Source organism: Monodelphis domestica, chromosome 6, assembly GCF_027887165.1.
Source record: "Monodelphis domestica isolate mMonDom1 chromosome 6, mMonDom1.pri, whole genome shotgun sequence".
In the NCBI taxonomy this organism is placed as follows: Eukaryota; Metazoa; Chordata; class Mammalia; order Didelphimorphia; family Didelphidae; genus Monodelphis; species Monodelphis domestica.
The window spans coordinates 260,851,682-260,873,008 of NC_077232.1; the positions used below are offsets into that span (position 1 = coordinate 260,851,682).

Here is a 21,327-nt window from a genome sequence, read left to right on the forward strand (position 1 = left end):
CCTTGATCCAAAAGTTCTTTGCCATATTTTTGACCTTTTTGTCAATTGAAACAATATCATAAAGCACTTGGCACAATGTATTAAATACTTAATAAATGCTCCCCAACACTTTGGCAGTCTGGTGAAGCATAGGGGTTCCTAAGCATATTTTAAATACAAGAAATAAAATACATAAATGACAAAGGAACCATTTATATTGAAATATAGTTACAATTTTAAGCACTCCTGAATTAAGTCACTTCATCTATGAGTAGCCTTTAAATCCTTTGTCCTGCCAGAGTCAGTTTCTGTTCAGTTTCCTACTTTCCTTACACTAGTCTTTAGCCAGCTAAATTCCTTGACCTCTGTCAACAATTCAGAATATGTAATAAATTCTCTCCTATTCCTCACAGAAGCATTTAATGGACTGGGCAGAAGGCTCCTGCCTAGATAGGAGATCAAAGCACTAGACTGGTTGTATGGTTTTGTTGCTGGGGATACTGAATACTGAGCTGAAGGGTTAGAAACAGAAGGAAAAATCTGGATAATATGCTGGATTAGGTACCTGGATTAATCTGAGTTTGAAAAAGAAAAGAAAGATTTACTCTGGAAGGTCAATAACTTCTTACAAAGAAGTTTGAAGTTCTACATAGAATCTTCACAGTTTGCAGCACTTAATTTCCTTGAGGAAACAGATCTATTTTTATGCCTGGCAACAAGTCTGGACCAAACTTCCATATCTTTTCTTAAATGACTTCAGTTGGATGGAGGCCTACTGCTATGGGCAGTAATCTCTAAGGAAAGGTCCATCTCAAAGTGGTGAAAAATACCTGCAAGTTTTTCAAGTAACCTATGAACATAGAATCCAATTTTTGCACTTGGAAGGGAATTCAGAGGTCAGTTAGTCCAGAAGTATCATTTAACAGATGAAGGACTGAGGCATCTAGAGATAAAGTGATTTGTCTGAAGTTATAGACAGGTAGTAAATGGCAGAAACAGAATTTGAACTCAGACTTTGTGACTCCAAATCAAGCATTCTTTACATTGGGCCATGATGCTTCATTGTTTCTCATAAGCTGTGCTCAACTTGGATACAATGTTAGTGTTACAATTCCCTTTGCATAGCTTGTTCTTGTTTGGAGTAGAAAACTCTGTTTTGATCGATGTGGGAAATTCAGGTATGGACATTCCCCATAGACTATGGTCATTTAGTTGTTTTTCAGTGTTGTCCAACTTTTCATGACCCTATTTGGGGTCTTCATGGCAGATACTGGAGTGGTTTACCATTTCCTTTTCCAACTCATTTTATAGATGAGAAAATTAAGGCAAACAGGATTAAGTAACTTGTTCAGTATATATACTATATATACTATATATATATATATATATATATAACTAGTATATATAGCTGGTTAATACCAGAGGTAGATTTGAACCCAAGAGTCTTCCTGACTTCAGGTCCATCTGATGCACCATCTAGTTGGTACAGCTTTGCAAATCTGTAACTGAATGTCTTTGAGTGGTACTTTGGTTAAATGATTTATTGTTCATTGGGTTAGAATCTAGATTTTCCTAACTCCAAAAATTTCTTACACTAAACAATACACCATATTGTTCTCCTCTACTCCCCTACATTAATGCTCCCAGGAGTTCCTACAATCGTATGCCAAATCACTTTCGGGAATGGTAATTGTTCAAGATTGTGTTGGAACCAGTTTGAATTGGATGGTTAAGTTTTCTATGTGATCTTAACAGCTTGTGGCTTGATTGTTTTGTTAATTCCTATATTTAAGAAAGTATTAATAATGCAGATTAAATTTAAAGTTCGTTTTTCTTTTCTATTTTGCAGTCCAGTTGCTAAATACTTATGGGTATATCTCTAGATTCCCTCAAAATAGCTCTTCAGCAATAAAATACCATTGTATTGAAGGTTTGCTCATTCTTGCCTATTTTTTTAATACAAAAACAAAAGAGATAGATCCCACAATGAAGCAACAGATTAGGTGCTTAGCTTATTTTATTTTTCTTCTTCCCATGTTTCCTCCCCCTCAAAAAAAAGAAAAAAGAAAATAGTTAACAGATTAATAGAATACATGATGTTTTATGATGTGTTATATCATTATCTATTATTATATTCTATATAGTATTCAGATTATATATATATATATATATATATATATATATATATGCCATGGTAAGAACATAGTCTTGATGTCCAAATTGTTTCCTTCATCTATTTTTAAGTCAGTTAATTTTTTCTTCCTTTCACCATCCCTTCATAAACATTCCCACTAATGTAATGAATTTATCTCTGATTAAACTCTGGATGGATATCAGCTAATTAAATTCCTATCCAACATATTCAAAGATTTTCTGTTTCATAAAACTATAGACTAGAACCCATGAATTGTTCACCCAAATAAAGACCCTAAAAGATAATAGGATCATAGTTTTAGAGCTGAGATTGATGTTAAGAGGTCACCTAAGCCATTTTGTTAAGAGGTCGCCTAAGCCACAAACAGCTCATTTGTCACAGGTGTAAACCTAGGCTGAAAGGTGAAGCAATTTGCTCATTATCACAGAGGTGAAAGGGTCAGACCTGGGATTCAAACACAGATCTTTTGAGTCCATACTCAAGTCTCTCTTCAACAGTACCACAATGCTTCTCACATTTAAAAAAATGAATGCTCTGAAGAAGTTTGAAGCACATTCTCTAGAAATATAAAACATATATTGGATTAAATTAAATGAGTAAAAAGCAATTACTCTTAGCCTAAATATAGAATTAGCATGAAATATGTGATGCTACAGGAATTAAAGAAGGAAGGAAGAATGGGCATAAATTTGTAGAGTCAGGGAGACAACGGAGAAGGGTGAATTCTATCTGGAACTGAAGGATAGATAGGACCTGGTTAGGAAGGCAAAAATATGAGTCAAAAGAAAGGGTTATCGATGAGTAGGATGTCTAGCCAATGGCAATAAGAAGTCTTTCCTATTTGGAATATTGTTTGTCTTGGAAAACTGTTGGGCCCTTGTGGTCAGCTTAGATTTCTTCAATTCTGGTAGCTTAGAATTTATAATTACATGCTATATAATTATATGATATAATAAAATGAATTTGTAAACACATAAATGTAAAAATATGTGTTTGCATACATATACATATATAGTTTTAATTGTTCAGTTGGTGTTTCAGTCATGCCCAACTCTGTGTGATTCCATTTGGGGTTTTCTTAGCAAAGATACTGTCTTGGTTGGCCATTTCCTTCTTCAGACGATTGAACAGATGAGAAAACTGAAGCAAACAGGGTTAAATGATTTGTCCAGGGTCACACAGCTAGTAAGTGTTTAAGGTCAGAGCTGAATTCATAAAAATGAGTCTTTGTGACTCAGGCCCATACATACTTACCTATTCACACATATTTATTTTATATATACATATACATATATACAACACATCTCTATATATGATGAATAAAGAAATGCACTACTCACTAGATCTTTATTTGGGTGAAGCATTCATGATGAATGAGTTTTAGATTGTATTCTAATGAACCTGAAAGTCTTTGACTATATTGGAAAGGAATTTAGTTATCTGATCTCCATCTAGGTTTTAATGAGTTGTGCCTTCATTCTCACTAATAGGATTGCTTATGAAGGGATAGAGATCATATGCAGACATCTATTCGCATATAAATACATATTTACATATATTATATATTTATACATACACATATGCATATATACACAAATACATATATTTACATATATAGCCATATATGCATACACACATCTAAATATAATCTCTGAGAAAAAAGGAGGCATCAGAAAATTTAAAGAAAGATTCAAACTAACATGGGTGACATGAATAGAAAAAAGGACTTGAAGGAGAGACACCTTCATTCCATTGAAAGAATATTGTCTTCAGAGTCAGAGAACTCAAGATCAAATCCTGCCTCTATCAAGTGTAAAACTTCTTTCTCATTGGACAATCCATTTCAATTGTGTAGGCTTCAGTGTACTCATCTGTAAGATAAGGGGGTTGGAGTAGGTGACTTCTAAGTTCTCATCTAGATTTCTAACCCTATGAAGACATAGGAAACAGCTCTATCAATGAATACAAGAGAGTCCATTTTTTTCGCCAAGGGCTTAATTAAAAAACAAAACAAAACAAGAAATTAGAATTTTTTAGAACACTTGAAAACAGCATATGGTCTCAACCTCCAGCTATGTATGTCTAAGGCATCAACTCCTGTTACCAGCTTAAACTCACAGCCTATTCCACATTAAAACATTATATTTGTAAAAATCTCTTAACACAGAATTATAGTCTTTGTGTGGATCTGACCTGTTTTCTTTACTGATCTTGCGATAATGTGCCATTGCAATGAACTTTATAAAGAATTCAGAGATTCTGGGGGCACTGCTTTGTGATGGAATTTTTAGTGGTTTTTGTTTGTTTTAAAAGACTATAAGGAAAGAAAAACATATTTTAAAAATACCTATTACCTGCCAGGAACTGTGTTTAGCATTTTACAGATATAATTTCATTTGAGCTTCTCCACAGCTTTGTGAAGGAGGTTCTATTTTCATCTCCAATTTATAGTTTTGGGAACTGTGACAGACAGAGGTTGTGATTTAATGATGTGCCCTGGATCATGTAACTAATAATGTCTGATGCAGAATTTTAACTCAGACCTTTCTTCCTCTAGGCCCAGGGCTCTATCCACTGAGACATCTAGTTACCTCTATAAATATCATAAATCAAAATTGGTTTAAATAAACTCTGATTCTGTACCAAGTTGAAAGCAAAAGAGAGAGAAATTTTTTTCTGTTTTTTTTTTTCTTAAGTTTTTAACTCCTGAGTCTCTCTATCTATTCAAAATGATAATGTTCTGATTCACTGGTGGTAGTTTTCTTTGGTTTGCTTTTGACAGACATCTATTGCTATTCTTCACATTTATAAAAGATTAATCCAAGCTTTGACCTTCTATCTTGACAATCAGAACTACAAACTTAGAATATATTCCCTACATCTCTATGAGTTCTACTCATTGAATTGGCCTCTCTACTGATGACTTCATTTTTCAATCTCCCTATTTAATTCACCTAACTCAGGGCTGTAGATCATTTCAGTATATTTTATGCAAAACTTTTAGAATGCATTATAACTTTCAGTTTTATACTTTCAAATAAATTTATGAAATGACTTTGAAATTGCATGCCACTACATAAAAATAGTATTTCAAATGAAGTAACCATCACCTCTCACTTGCTCCAAAATGAAGTCCTTTACATAACTTGTGAGAAACCTCGCTCATTTCTCCAGTAAAAAATAGAATCATATAGTTTAACCTGATTCTCCTACCTTTGAGACAGAAATAGAATTTATATGTCTCTTCAATTTACTGAGGCAGGAGAAGAAAGAAGAGAAGAATCTTTCCCTTTTTTTCAAAGAAGGAGGGAAAATGAGGCAAATGAGTTCAGTCCAACCATGTTCAGTTGTATACTCCCCCTAGCAGAGGAAGGTGCAAGGGAGGAAATATTTGTGATGAACCGTCACCAATGAATATCTCAGGGCATTTCTTTATCACTTTTATAATGATTTACTGGAAACCTGTTCTTCCAGTGTCCAGCAGACTCCTCATGGCTAGTAAGCTACTTGCTATTTTATAAATTGTCAAATTGTACAAAAAAAGAGGAAAGAAATGATAAGTCTAAGAGGAATACAGAGAGATATTCCTTTCTTCTGTGCTCAGGAAACAATGTTTTCTCCAAAAAAATGGAGAATGCACATAGATATCCCGAAGGAAAAAGACAGAATCAAACTTGAATTATGAGGAAACTTAAATAAACCAAGATAAACAACTTAGAGAATTTCAATGTGAGGAAAGAAAATGTAAAATTTTAGTCATGGAAAAAGCATCCTGTGAGCAATCTCAAAGGGGAAAAAGATGCAAGACACAGCCCAGTGGTATACTTAACTATAATGATAGAAATTGAATATGAATGATGAATATGAATCCATAGAAAGCTCAAAATCTCAGACAAGAAGAAGATAAAATATGAGCAAAGGATGCTGTTAAAAATAAAGAGAATGAGTTTTGTGTAAATTACATGCTCATGATTAAGGAATTGGGTCCATCAGTTTATATGGTAGATCTAAGATTAACCAAATGAAAGAATTCACAAAAACCTAAAGATGAAGGTCAGATAGGAAAAAAAAAACAACAACAGGGAAGGGGGCCAAGGAAACTATAGAAAGATAGTCTTTAGTTATTATATATCCTAGATTTGCTGCAATTGTGGGTCTTACTAAACTTTGTGGGCCTGATCCCAACCCTGACTTAGTAAAAGAAGATACTAAGGATCCCCTGACTTTTTAATATCACATTTATATGTATGTGACTATAAATATACACACATACTATCTTCCTCAATAGAATATAAGTTCTATAAAAGCAAGAACTTTCCCCTCCATTTTTACCTGATCACTTTTCTTTGTGTAAACACCTGGTAGTAGAATTATTACTTGTAAGAAGCATATATATATATATATATATATATATATATAAATTAGTGACTTTTTAAAAATTATAATACAAATTATTTTGCAGAGTAGTTAGAAGAATTTATACTATCATGGCCAGCATACTAGTATCTTTTGTCATTCTATAGAACCACTGATATTTATTTTGTCTTTTATCTTCTTAATCTATTGAAAATGGGTAAAACCTCAAAATTGCTTGCATTTTCATTTTTTTAAGCAGTATTTTGGAAATGTTCATATGATTGTTGATAACTTGCATTAGTTCTTTTGAAAAATTGTTCACATTCTTTGACTAGTTATTTCTAGAGGAAAAGTTATTTTAAAAAATTAAATTATCTTTTATTAATATCAACTTGACAAGCATCAAGAAACATAAAAATAAATGAATACAATGGAAAACAATAAAAGTGATTTAATATGAAGTTGTGAAACTGTGCTACATATATTTTGTGTATTTTTGAGAATATTATTCAAATTTAATATATTAGTTCTAACACTGTGGAAACTGTGCTGTCTATATTCCCATCTGAATTTCTTTTCCCTCCAATGTACTTTGTAATTATTTAATGATGACCTTTTATAAATTACTTGGCGGGGGATATAAGAGAGTAGTTACTTTATGAATCCTCCTGAGTCCACAATTTTCCACTTTTTCTAAAAAAGAAAAGTAAGGTCAAGATGGTGGCCTAGAAGGAACAGAAGTTCAGACCTCTGAATACCCTTCCTAACCAATCACAAACTGAATGTTCCTACGGGACTAAAAATCAAACTTAACAAAAAGACAGAGCCAAGGAACCCTCCTGCTGGACTTAATTCAAAAGGTTTTTCCCCAGAAAAATTGGAAGCCGAGAACACTCGGGTTTAGGGGAAGACAAAAGGAAGTTCCCAGGACCCATCCACACTCCCACCCATAGTGCTGAGACTCCAATGGCAGTGGGAACTTCTGGGCAGGCAAAGGTGCTGGTCTGGAGGGGGTACCTTGCGGGCAGGGATGTCCCAAGTTCAGAGTGTCCAACATAGACAGAGGGGAAGGAGATAGAGAGGGAGCATAGACCTGGCAGCCTGGCCAGAGCTGTGGAGATCCTCCATATTTGCTCCAGCCTTCCAGGAGGTTTTGGATTCAGAGCACACCCAGACCAACAAAGCTAAACTTAATCCCATCAAATATCTCCAGAACTCAGGGAAGCCCAGGCTCCACACCCATCCTCATTGACTGCTGGACATTAATCCAATCAAAAGCCTCCAGAGGACAGGGAAGCACAAACCCCCAACAACCCTCCCCCAGAGACTACACCTAGAGATCCTCTGATAAAGTTTCAACAGGGGAGACCTAAAGAAACCCCAAAACCAAAAAAATGAGAGGAGCAAGAGCACAGACAAATATGGGGAGTAAAGAAGAGGTGAATATGAGCAAACAACAGAAAAAGAAGAAACTACAATAGACAGCTTCTTCTCAACAAATGGAACAGAGGGGGAGAGATCAGCAAACGATAAATCAGAAATTCCAGCAAATTGGATACAGGCTGTGGAAGAACTCAAAACACAATTAATAGAGGCTGAAGACAATTGGGAAAAGAACTTAAAAATTAAGATAAGTCATGTGGAAACAGAGGCACTTGAACTAAAACAAGAAAATAGTGTCTAAAAAGCCAAAATCAACCAGCTGGAAAATGAGGCAAAGGAGATGAAAGATGAGGCAAAGGAGATGAAAGATAGGGTAAAGAGGATGAAAGATGACCTCCAAAGAAAATCAGACCAGAAGGAAAAGGATGACCAAAAAGCCAGGGATGAAATCCAGTCTTTAAGAACCAGAATACAACAACTCCAATTAAGTGACCTCACAAGGTAGCAGGACACTATAAAACAAAAAGAAAAGAATGAAAAATTTGAGGAAAATGTGAAGCATCTCATTCACAAAACAGAAGATTTAGAAAATTGTTTGAGAAGAGTCAATTTAAGAATCATTGGTCTACCAGAAGACCATGACAAAAGAAAAAGCCTGGACATAATACTACAGGAAATTATTCAGGAAAACTGCCCCCATATCCTAGAATAAGAGGGGAAAGTGGAGATTGAAGGAATCCACAGATCACCTCCTGTATTTAATCCCCAACTGAAAACACCCAGGAATGTTATAGCCAAATTAAAAAAACTATCAGACCAAAGAAAAGATATTACAAGCTGCCAAGAAGAAGTCATTCAGATACCATGGAACCACAGTGAGGATAATGCAGGATCTGACTGCATCCAAAATGAAGGACCAAAAGGCATGGAATATGAAATTTTGGAAAGCAAGGGAACTAGGTCTACAATCAAGAATCAACTACCCAGCAAAACTGACTATATTCTTACAGGGAGGGAAAGTATGGTCATTCAACACAATGGAAGAATTCCAAGCATTCATAAAGAAAAGACTAGACCTGAACAGAAAATTTGATGTCCAAGCACAGAACTCAAGAGAATCTTCAAAAGGTAATTTAAAAAGAGGGGAGAAAAGAAAAACAAAACAAAACAACAAAAAAATTAAGAGACTCAATAATTTAAAATGATATGAATCCCTATAAGAAAAGAGGTCATTGGTAACTCTTAAAAACTGTTGCTATCACCTCGGCAGCTAGAAGAATTACACTTAGAGGGAACAGTGACAAACTGTATAGGATGAAAGGACAAGACAAAATAGGTATATAGATATATGCATGCATAAATGTGTGTGTGTGTATACAACTAGAGCTAAAAAAGAGGTTAATACTAAAAGAAATGGGAAAAGAAACAAATGGCGGTAAATTTATATGTCACAAAGAAGTTCATGGTGGGAGGGCAGAGAACATCGATACACTGGAAGGGTAAAGAGATTGTAGATACAAAATACTCAACTCTTACGTGCTTTGAAATTGACCCAAAGAAGGAAGAACAATCCAACCCATTGGGGCAGAGAATAGATTTGTGCCCTATAGAGGAGTAGAAAGGTAACAAATGGACTGGTGGGGAGGGAAACAGTACAAGGGAGGGAAGGGGTAGGGGGGGAAATTTTTAAAATACTACAGGGAAAATAAGGTGGGAAATAAGAAGGGAGGGGGCTAGAAAGGGAAGTAAAATAAGGGTGGGAACTAGGGGGCCTGATGTAATATTTATTGGGAAAGGAAATGGGGGGATTGGAAAAATGAGGGGGATCAAGGGAGGTTTGTATGGGGGTAACGTGGAGTTGAAGAGAGAGAGAGAATATTGCTTGGTGAGGCAAAGGAGGGAGATGCCCCCTGCTGAGAGGAAACAGCAGGGGTCCAATAAGGACCGTTTGTTGTTGAATGACTGAACTGAAGTTCAGCTCCCTCTATGACCAGAAAAGATAGACCACATATCTGACTGAGAATTCAAATAATATAAATTTTAATAACCAGTTGGGATTGGAGTTTTTCTCTTAGCTTCAGGGTTGAGGCCAGCAGAGGGTTTTTCCCACTCCCATCTACTCTATATCAGTCCTGCTTAGTCTAATTCAGAATCTTAGCAGTAGACAGAAAGCAAACAAGAACAGGTCTAACCTTCAGAAGCCTGTGTCTTATGGCTAAACCAAGAAGAGTGTGCCACTCCAGACTGGGCTGAATAAGCTCCTCTCTCCTCCAACACCAGGAAGAAGTTCCACACGGCAGGAAGGAAGTGCTAGTCACAAGACCCAACTGCCACTCCCAGACGCCCCTTCCCCCACCAACTGTCAGTCTTATTTCCTTTCCACACTGATTATAAACCAACATCGGTGTAGTTGGAAGAAAAGTCAGGACCAGGAGTAGAAAACAAAATGCTGGGAAATACACAGCTAGTAATCATAACTCTGAATGTGAATGGAATGCACTCACCCATAAAATGCAAGCGAATAACAGAGTGGATTAGAATCCAAAACCCTACTATATGCTGTTTACAAGAAACACACATGAGGAAGATAGATAAACATAGTGTGAAAGTAAGAGGATGGAGCCAACTGATAAAAAGAAGGGTATCAACTGATAAAAAGAAGGCAGGAGTCGCAATCACGATATCTGACAAAGCCAAAGTAAAAATAAATCTAGTTAAAAGAGATAGGGAAAGAAATTACATCCTGATAAAAGGCAGTATAGACAATGAGAACATATCTGTACTCAACATGTATGCACCAAATGGCATAGCATCCAAATTTCTAAAGGAGAAACTAGAGGAGAACAAGGATGAAATAGACAGAAAAACTACACTCGTGGGAGACCTGAACCTTCCTCTATCCAAACTAGATAAATCAAACCAAAAAATAAATAAGAGGTAAGAGAAGTGAATGAAAACTTAGAAAAATTAGCATTAGTAGACATGTGGAGAAAAATAAATAGGGACAAAAAGGAACACACTTTCTTTTCAGCAGCACATGGTACATTCACAAATATTGACCATGTATTAGGGCATAAAAACATTGCAAATGAGTGCAAAGGGGCAGAAATAATAAATGCAACCTTCTCGGATCATAATGCCATGAAAATAATAATAAGTAAGGGCACATGGAGAGGTAAATAAAAAATTAATTGGAAATTAAACAATACAATTCTCCAAAACCAATTAAAGAACAAATCATAGAAACAATAACTTCATTGAAGAAAATGTTAATGGTGAGACATACTTTCAAAACCTACAGGATGCAGCCAAAGCCTCACTCAGGGGCAAATTTATATCGTTGAATTCAAATATTAACAAATTAAGAAGGGTAGAAGGCAATGAATTAGGCATGCAAATTAAAAAACTAGTGAACAAATTAAAAATCCTCAGATGAAGACTAAATTAGAGATTCTAAAAATCAAAGGAGAAGTTAATAAAATTGAAAGTCAAAGAACTATTGATTTAATAAATAAGACTAGAAGCTGGTACTTTGAAAAAAAACAACAAATAAAATAGAGAAAGTACTAGTCAGTCTAATTAAAAAAAGGATAGAAAAAAATCAAATTGACAGTATCCAAGATGAAAATGGAGACCTCACCTCTAATGAAAAGGAAATTAAAGGCAATCATTAAAAACTACTATGCCCAATTATATGGCAACAAATATGGCAATCTAGGTGAAATTGATAAATACTTACAAAAATATAAATTGCCTAGACTAACAGAGGAAGAAATAAATTACCTAAACAACCCCATATTAGAAAAAGAAATTGAACAAGCCATCAACAAACTCCCTAAGAAAATACTTGAAGGCATTAAAATTGGCAATGAGGAGACCAAGCTATCACTCTTTGTGGATGATATGATGGTATACTTAAAGAATACTAGAAAATCAACCAAAAAGTTAGTTGAAATAATCGGCAACTTTAGCAATGTTGAAAGATACAAAATAAACCTGCATAAGTCATCAGCATTTCTATATATCTCCAATCCATCACAGCAGCAAGAATTAGAAAGAGAAATTCCATTTAAAATCACCCTAAACAATATAAAATACTTCGGAATCTCTCTGCCAAGACAAACACAGGAACTATATGAACACAACTATAAAACACTCTCCACACAACTAAAACTAGGTCTAAACAATTAGAAAAAAACATTGATTGCTCATTGGTGGGATAAGCTAACATAATAAAAATGACAATCCTACCCAAATTAATTTACTTATTTATTGCCATACTCATTGAAAGACCAAAAAACTTCTTTATGGAATTAGAAAAAAAAACATAACAAATTAATTTGGAAGAACAAAAGATCACGGATATCCAGGGAAATCATGAAAAAAAAATGCAAAGGAAGTTGGACTTGCAGTCCCAGATCTCAAACTATACTATAAAGCAGTGGTTATCAAAACAATTTGGTACTGGCTAAAAGACAGAAAGGAGGATCAGTGGAATAGACTTGGGGTAAATGACTTCAGCAGGACAGTCTATGATAAACCCAAAGATCCCAACTTTTGGGACCAAAACCCACTTTTTGATAAAAACTGCTGGGAAAATTTGAAGACAGTATGGGAGAGATTAAGTTTGTATCAACATCTCACACCCAACACCAAGATAACCTCAGAATGGGTGAATGACCTGAATTTAAAGATGGAAACTATAAGCAAATTAGGCGAACACAGAATAGTATACTTGTCAGATCTTTGGGAAAGGAAAGACTTTAAAACCAAGCAAGAGCTAGAAAAAAATCACAAAATGTAAAATCAATAATTTTGATTACATCAAATTAAAAAGTTTTTGTACAAACAAGACTAATGCATCCAAAATTAGAACAAATTGGGAAACAATCTTCATTACAAAAACCTCTGACAAAGGTCTAATTTCTCAAATTTATAAGGAGCTAAACCAGTTGTACAAAAATCAAGCCATTCTCCAACTGATAAATGGGCAAGGGATACGAACAGGCAGTTCTCAGATAAAAAATCAAAACTATTAATAAGCACATGAAAAAGTGTTCTAGATCTCTTATAATCAGAGAAATGCAAATCAAAACAACTCTGAGGTATCACCTCACACCTAGCAGATTGGTTAACATGACAGCAGAGGAAAGTAATGAATGCTGGAGGGGATGTGGCAAAGTGGGGACATTAATGCATTGCTGTTGGAGTTGTGAACTGATCCAACCATTCTGGAGAGCAATTTGGAACTATGCCCAAAGAGCCATAAAAGACTATCTGCCCTTTGATCCAGCCATAGCACTACTGGGTTTGTACCCCAAAGAGATAATAAGGAAAAAGACTTGTACAAGATTATTCATAGCTACGCTCTTTGGGGTGGCCAAAAATTGGAAAATGAGGGGATGCCCATTGGGGAATGGCTGAACAAATTGTGGTATATGTTGGTGATGGAATACTATTGTGCTCAAAGGAATAATAAAGTGGAGGAATTCCACGGAGACTGGAACAATCTCCAGGAATTAACGCAGAGTGAGAGTTACAGAACCAGGAGAACATTGTACACCGAAACTGATACACTGTGGTACAATCAAATGTAATGGAGTTCTCCATTAGTGGCAATGCAATGACCCTGAACAACTCGGAGGAACCTATATGAAAAACCACTATCCACAAGCAGAGGATAAACTGTGGGAGTAAAAACACCAAAGAAAAACAACTGCTCGAATAAATGAGTTGAAGGTATATTTTTGGGATGTAGATTCTAAATGAACATCCTAGTTTAAACAACAACATGGAAATGGGTTCTGATCAAGGACACATGTAATACCCAATGAAATTGCGTGTTGGCTGAGGGTAGAGTGGGTGGAGGGGAAGGAGGGAAATAATGTGATTACTATAACCAAGGAATAATGTTCTAAATTGACTAAATAAACTTATTCAAATGGAAAACAAAATTTAAAAAAAAGAAAAAAAGAAAAGTAAGACTTCTTTTGTAAACAAAAACAAAAAAAAACAGTTTAATTAAGGAAAATAAATCCATAGATCATCTGAAAATTTATCTTTTATTTTTTACCTCTAATCCATCTATACTTACTCAAAGGTGGAGAAGCATAATTCATCATCCGTCTTTTGGTTTGGTTGTAATTATTTATTGCATCAATATTAGTCCTGAAACTTATCAAATCTGTTTTCCTTTAAACCACTGCAATAATTACATTAATTTTTCTCCTGGTTTTGCTCACTTCATTTAGCATCAGTTCAAAAAAATCTCCCCAGCTTTCTTTAGATATTTCTGTAAATATTTTAAAATACATGGTTCTTTCTCCTACTTCTTTGATCTCTTTGAAGTATAAACCTACTAGTAGTATTTATCAGTCAAAGGATATAGGAGAAGTTGAGTTATGAGGAAGCTGAAATAAAACTGAAATAATAGCTAAAAAAAAAAAGATGCCAAGATAAGTAATGTGGCAAACCACATTATTGAGAAAGGAAAATATAAAGTTTTAGTGTTAGGGAAAAACTATTTCTCTGAGCAATGTAGAATAGATGTTTATTAGATATAAAAATATATTAACTCATAATTTGAATACCATCAAATGGAATCTGTAAGTTAATTGAGGTAGTCTTGTCATTTTAATTAAACTTTTATAGCCCAACAAAGAATAATGTTTCCATGTATCTGACTTTATTTCTGTAAATAGTACTTTGGAATTATGTTCATAAAATTCCTAGACTTTAAAATATTTTATATTTTCCTTATATGTTTAAATAGAATTTCTTTTTCTATCTCTTCCTGCTGTGTTTTGCTGGTAATATACAGAAATGTAGATGATTTGGAGGGTTTATTTTATAGCCTGCTATTTTACTAAAGTCATTCATTGTTTAAAACAAATGATAGTTGATCTCTAGGGTATCATAAATAAATCATTACAACATTTCCAAAAAGCAATGATTTACTCTTCTCTTTGCTTATGATTATTTCCCTAATCTTTCTTTTCATTATTACAGCTATTATTTCTAGGCTTTTATTAATCATTGGGACAATACATATCCTTGCTTTTTAATTGAAAGACCTCTTGAATGAATGATTCTAAATCTGAGTTTTAGATAAATATTGTCTACCATACTTAATAAAGATTTAATTACTTTTATAGTTTGCAGTATTTTCTTTTTTTTTTTTTAATTTAAGATTTAAAAAATTACCTTTTGTCTTAGAATCAATACTTGATATTGGTTCCAAGGAAGACGAGTAGTAAGGGCTGAGCAATGGGGTTCAAGTGACTTGCTCTAGGAAGTGTCTGAGGCCACATTTGCACCTAGGACCTCCCACCTCTCAGCCTGGCTCTCAATACACTGAGTCACCCATCTGCTTCCTCCAGTATTTTGTAATGGAAGTAAATGTTGAATTTTGTCAAAAGCTTTTTTTTCTGTATCTTCTGAGGTAATGATATGATTTTTTTGTGGTTCTTATTTTAAATATGGTCTGTTTTATTTAGAATTTTCTATACCACCCAAGGCTTGATGTCTGGCAAAAATCCCACCTGGTCTTTTTATGGTATAATCTTTTTTCATATGGTGCTATAGTTTCTTGGCTAATTTGAAATTTTTCTAATGACATTCATTAAAGATATTAATCTATATATTTTCTCTCTTTTTTCTGTCTTAAGTATTATGATCATATTTGATCACAGAAGGAATTTAGTTTCTGTTCTTTCCTGTTTCTGCAAGGAGTTTATATAATATTGGCATTAATTGTTCTTTGAATATTTGATAGGACTTACTTATAAATCCATCTGCTTCTGATTCATTTCCCCCCTCCTTTGGGTGTTTATAGCTGTTCAGTTACTTTTTCTGAAATTGGATTATTTTACTGATCTATTTCTTGTTCTGTTATTCAGGGTATTATATACTTTGTAAATATTCATCCATCTCATTTGTCAGTTTTGTTGGCTTAGAATTGGGCAAAACAATTTTTAACAAGTTTGCTTATTTTTCTGCTTCAGTTGTAAATTATCCTTTATCAGGTTTCATATTAGCAATTTGATCTTCCTCTCTTTTAAAAAAATCAGATTATATAAAAGTGTATCTAGTTTGTTAGTTTAAAAGTGCTAATACTTTGTCAATTACATGTATTTTGGTTTTTTTTCAAATTTCATTTTTCTTTTGTTTTGAAAATTTTTGTGTTTGGGATTTTCTGATTTACTGTTATTCTAGTATATTTCCCTAATATATTTTTGGATGAATTCAAAGATATTCAATTTAATTCTTATATCATTTTTTAGTTTCCCATTTTATGATCCATACTACAGAGTTTATTTGACTTGTGTTTTGTTTATCATTCTGTTTCTATCCTCAATGGGATGGCATGAGATCTCCTCTGTACAACTTTGAATTGCTATCTCTATTGAAAGGCAGAATCTACACATCAGGAAAAGGCCCCTGAGAGATTAACCTTTCCTCTATATCACTGACTAATAATCCTTTCTATAGCATCGCTGATAAGTGGTCAGTCATCTTCTGTGTAGGGATCTCCCATTCTCCTTTCTGGATACCTTTCTCTTTGTCACAATTGGGTATGTCCTCAATCATAAAGAAGACACGGCAAGAAGCATATAAAAGAAAACCATGTAGAGGTGAGGATGTATGGCCCAAATCTTCATTTTTGGCTTTAGAAACCTCAACAACTCCCACAGTGTAGAGACCTAAGGATATATACTAGTATACAAAACACAAATAGGCTTATATATAAATTGAATCATTCATTCATGTGATCAAGGGGCCAGGATCATCATAGACGTATAGAGGATATACTGAGGAGTTAAAAAATGTTTTTACATGTAATTGGAGGAAAATGTTGAAGATAAAGAAGTAGAGGGGACAGAAAATGAGAGAATCTCTTGCTAAATTGAGGGAACTATAAAGCGTGCCAACTGGGCTGAGGTAGGGCATGTAGGTCCTGGAGGAGAAGGCAGCTTAATTTTCTGTAACAAAGAATAAAGTAATAAAAGCTGTAATAAAGCTCAGAAGTAACACAACTAACTGTTTAGGAGTAGGACTGCATCTCTATTCATTGCACCAAGCTTTACAGTATTCTGGCAATGCTGTGGGAGGAAAAACCCTCTTGTTCTCTTTAAGAACTACTCTTGGCTTAAGGTGTAAAGAAGCCAATTTTTGCATAGGGTAGACTTAACTACAGAACTGAGAAATACATCTCAGGAGGGTGTCTTTCACAGCTCGACTCCTGATAAGAATGGAGGAAGGAGAGTTAAAGGCAGTGTGGTTATTGATTACATAGAAGGCCTGCGTATGTAATGATCTAGAACTAGAAAACATTTTTCACAGTTTTTGTTTCCTTGTATAGACTTGCCCTTAATTCCTGTGGAGGGCTTTGAAAAAGAGGAATGTTGCATAAGTGATAAGTACTAGAACATGCAGAGCCAGCCTCCTCAAACGGGAAGCTATTAAGGAGATGGATGAGTATTACCTACATCCCTATGAATATATTTGATAGTGTAATGGTCCCAAAGCAAACATTAACATTCAGAAATAAAATATGGATATGGGGTAATCTCAAGTGTCTGGAACTTTTAAAGTTGGGGGGTAGTGTCAATTTCATTCTGTTCCCTACGTGCTGATAGTAACTCAAAAGGAAATTACAATCACTTAGAACCATGTAATTTTAAATAGAAAAATAGATCTTAAAGGGATGTGGGCAAATTAATTTGCTACCCTGACTTGAAAATTGTCACTTTGTATTTGTTGGCATAGCTGAAGTTAAGGCATTGTATTTCACTTACTTTTAAATATAATGGAAACTAGTTATTGTATCTCAAAGTGATGGACAGAGCTAAAGCTCACTTACCTCCCATATGATTGCTCATGTTAAACAACAATTTGGAAAACAGTATTTGGGTAAACCACCCTGTCGCAGTCTGACAACCTACAATAACCTTATTTATCTTTTGAGGGTTTGCTTTTCTTCTGAGGAGGAGGAAAATAAATCTAAATAGAGGTGAAAAAATATCAGAAAGAAGCTCAGGCTGGAGAGTGGAGGAACAGGGAACTCCAGGTGAGGAAATTCCTTCTTTCCATGTCAATCAGAAAATGTATTACAATGTGTAGTCCTAGTGCATAGCCTGAGTCATTCAAAGGTTAATTGACTTGTGAAGGAGTCACATTTGAATTGAGGTCTTCTGGACTTTGAGATAACTCTATCCAATATTGTTTTTCAGGAGAAGAAGATAACATATAGAAATATAGTCAGGAAAGCAATCACTAAGTACTCAGTTGCCATCAGGAACAAAATACTTTGAACTAAATAGTAGAGTTAAAATAGGCCTTAAGTTCTGTCTAAATGAGACCTAGGCCACATAGATAGGCATAGATCTTGACATTTTATTTGGTAAAAGACTGAACCATTTAAACTATTGTTTTTTACCTTTTTGCCCTACACAGGGCCTAATTATATATTAGTTTCTTTTTAAAAGCAGTCAATACACTAGTAAATTCAAAAAAGCTAAGCACAGATACTAATCACATACAGAATTGACCACGCTTTAAAAAGTAGCTTGGGATGGAGGTATTGTAAACAAACTGACCTCAGGGTGCTAGTTCTGCTCCTCATGGTATAAGACATCTACCAGTTAGCCCTGATTAGCATTTTACATGGCTATTTGTCACCTTGAACAGGTGCTGGAGCTGAGAAAGGGAAGGAGTTAGTTTTGGCAGAGGAATGGAATTGGAGTTGGGGCAAGAAGAAGGTGTTAAGATTGTCATTCAAAGAAAAGGGGCAAAGAGATATTGTAACCCACAAGACACAACTACTTTGACTCAAGATATTTTTATTTTGGTAACATGAAATGCATCTCCAAATTAAACTAAATACTAAAAGAACAGATATCACATAATATCCTCAATGTTCATTAAAACTGTGACATCTGAATAAGTTTTACTTTTATTTTATCTAAGAATGACCCAACACTTTCTAGTTTTGTGAGTCTGGGTAAGTCACTTTACCCTGTTTGCTAGCTCTTGCTCTTCTGTCTTAGAGACATTACTAGGAAAAAATAAGTAATAAAAAGAAACTAAGAATTTCCAAAAAAAAAGACTAGAAATTGCATTTGAGAATTTTAAAAATGACAACAATGAGAAACAAGTCCTACTCTGATGCCTCATTGGATCACAAAAGTGACCTGATATTTGGTAATAATAACAGTAATAGCTAGAGTTTATGAAGCACTTTAAGGATTACAAAGCCTTATCTCATTTAGACCTAACAACTGCCTTATATTATTATCTCTTTTATAGATGAGGAAATAGTCTGAGAAAAGTTAAATGGAGACATCTGGGTTAAGATGACCCTAGAATAGAAGAAAGGCTCTTCCTCTCCTCTCCACTAACCAATATAAAGTGCCTCAAAAGGAGAATAACCAAAATCAGATGAGCAAAGGGGCCCCACTGTAGGGCACAGCATTGAAGAAAGGCATAGTTTGGGCATTTCCATGCTAAAAGGGGGAAAAATTACTCCCACCTAACCAGGAGCTCATCACCCCTCCCCTACTCAACCTACAGCTCTACAGTCAGAGTGAGTGTGGGAAAATCTCTAAGTTCTGAGAGGGCTGGCTGAGGACACCACAGACTTAACCCTGAGAGAGCAAGACTTGGGACCCCAGGATGCTGAGGAAATGTGGAGATTGGGCAGAGAGGGGCTGTACATAGCAGACACTACAGGGAATCAAAAATAGCCTAAGGGGACAAAACTTCTCTGGAGCTCAGTAAAAAGATCCAAATATCGTCCACCTTCCTCACTCAGACTTCTGAATGGGAAGGAACAAAGCAATGGCCACTAATACCCAAGGACTACAATCCACAACAACAAAAAAAAAGAAGAAAAGAAAAACACCATGACCCAAGATAATTTTTATACAGAAAAATTACAGAACACAGAGGAGACAGCAGAAGGCAATAAACAAGTAAACACAGCCAAACCGTCCAAAAAATGGAAATTGATTGATCACAAGCTCTTGAGAGCTCAGATTTGTGATAATGAACCAAATGTGAAAGGTAGAAGAAACTTGGCAAGAAAAGTGGAAAATAGTTCAAAAAGAAAATAACAGTTTAAAAGATAGAAACTCCCAGTTGGAAAAAGACACACAGAAATCAAATGATATAAGCAAACTGAAGGCCAGAAATAACTTCCTAGAAGCCAGAAAAGAAGGATAGACCAAACCAAAAAGGAAAATAAAAAGATCATAGCTGAAAACCAAACTTTAAAGACCAGAATTTGGCAAATAGAAGTTAATGATCTCATAAGACAGCAAGAATTAACAAAGCACAGTCAAAAGAATGACAAAATAGAAGGAAACATGAAATATCTCACTGAGCAGATGACTGACATGGAAAGCAAGTCTAGAAGAGACAATGTGAGAATCATAGGTCTACCTGAACCCTAGACATAAACAGAAACCTTGACATTATAGTACAAGAAATTATCCTAGAAAACTGCCCTGATGTTCTTCAATAAGAGGGCAAAATAGACATTGAAAGAATCCATAGACTTCCGGTCAAGATGGCAGCTTAGAGAAAGCTAAAGTTCAGAGCTCCAGAAACTCTTCCTTACTGATCTCAAACTAAATGCTCCTAGGGCACCGGAATTCAAAACAAACAACAGAATAGACCCCGGGAACACTCCTCCTGGACCTGGATCAAAAGGTACGGCCCCCCAAAAGTCAGAACCCCAGATCACTTGAATCTAAGGGGTAGGCAAAAGGAAGGTCCCAGGACCCATCACCCACAACCCAGAGCTCTGAATCCGAGGCAGCAGCAGGAACCTCAGGACAGGCAAAAGGGCCTTGGGAGACAGCTATTCTGAAGGCTGCACCCTAAAAACAACCTGACCCAGTTGAGGGGGCACTCAAACAGCAGGGAAACAGAGAGAGATGGGGGGAGCCTATAGCCCCCTGACCAGATTCTTCCATATGAGTCATACCGAAGGTTCCTGCCTCAGGGCATACTCAGTCTGAGGTTAATCCTACCACAGGCCTTTGGAGCTCCAGGAAGCCATGGCCCCTCCCATTCATAGTGCAGGCTCCTCTGGCCAGCAAAGGCATTGAAATAGATCTGAGAGTGTCAAGCCAGGCACAGAGCACAGAAGTAAGGCAACAGAGGAGCATCTGGAGGGAAATGAGGAGGGTAGTAACACCGAAAAACCGAAACACCAGCAATTTGGGGCTTCCTGGGGAAGACAGACAATTTACCTGGGGCTAAAGCCACTGAACACCAGACAGATAACAGAAGAGCCAGCCCCCCTCACTCAGATAGAGATAACAAACAGAACAGAAGCAAAAAAGCCTCAAAACAACAGGAAAACCAAGAAGGGGGCAACTTTGGACATATTTTATGGAGCAAAAATACAAAATACAGAAGAGATAGAAGAGGAAACATAAGCTAATGCG

At 35.4% G+C, this 21,327-nt stretch overlaps 1 protein-coding gene across 1 annotated transcript in view; it reads right to left on the reverse strand.

Annotated features, from left to right (window-relative positions):
- LOC130455102 (B-cell scaffold protein with ankyrin repeats-like) overlaps positions 1 to 21,327 on the reverse strand; it is a 79,053-nt gene that overhangs the window by 29,888 nt on the left and 27,838 nt on the right. The gene's annotated exons all lie outside the window — the stretch shown is intronic.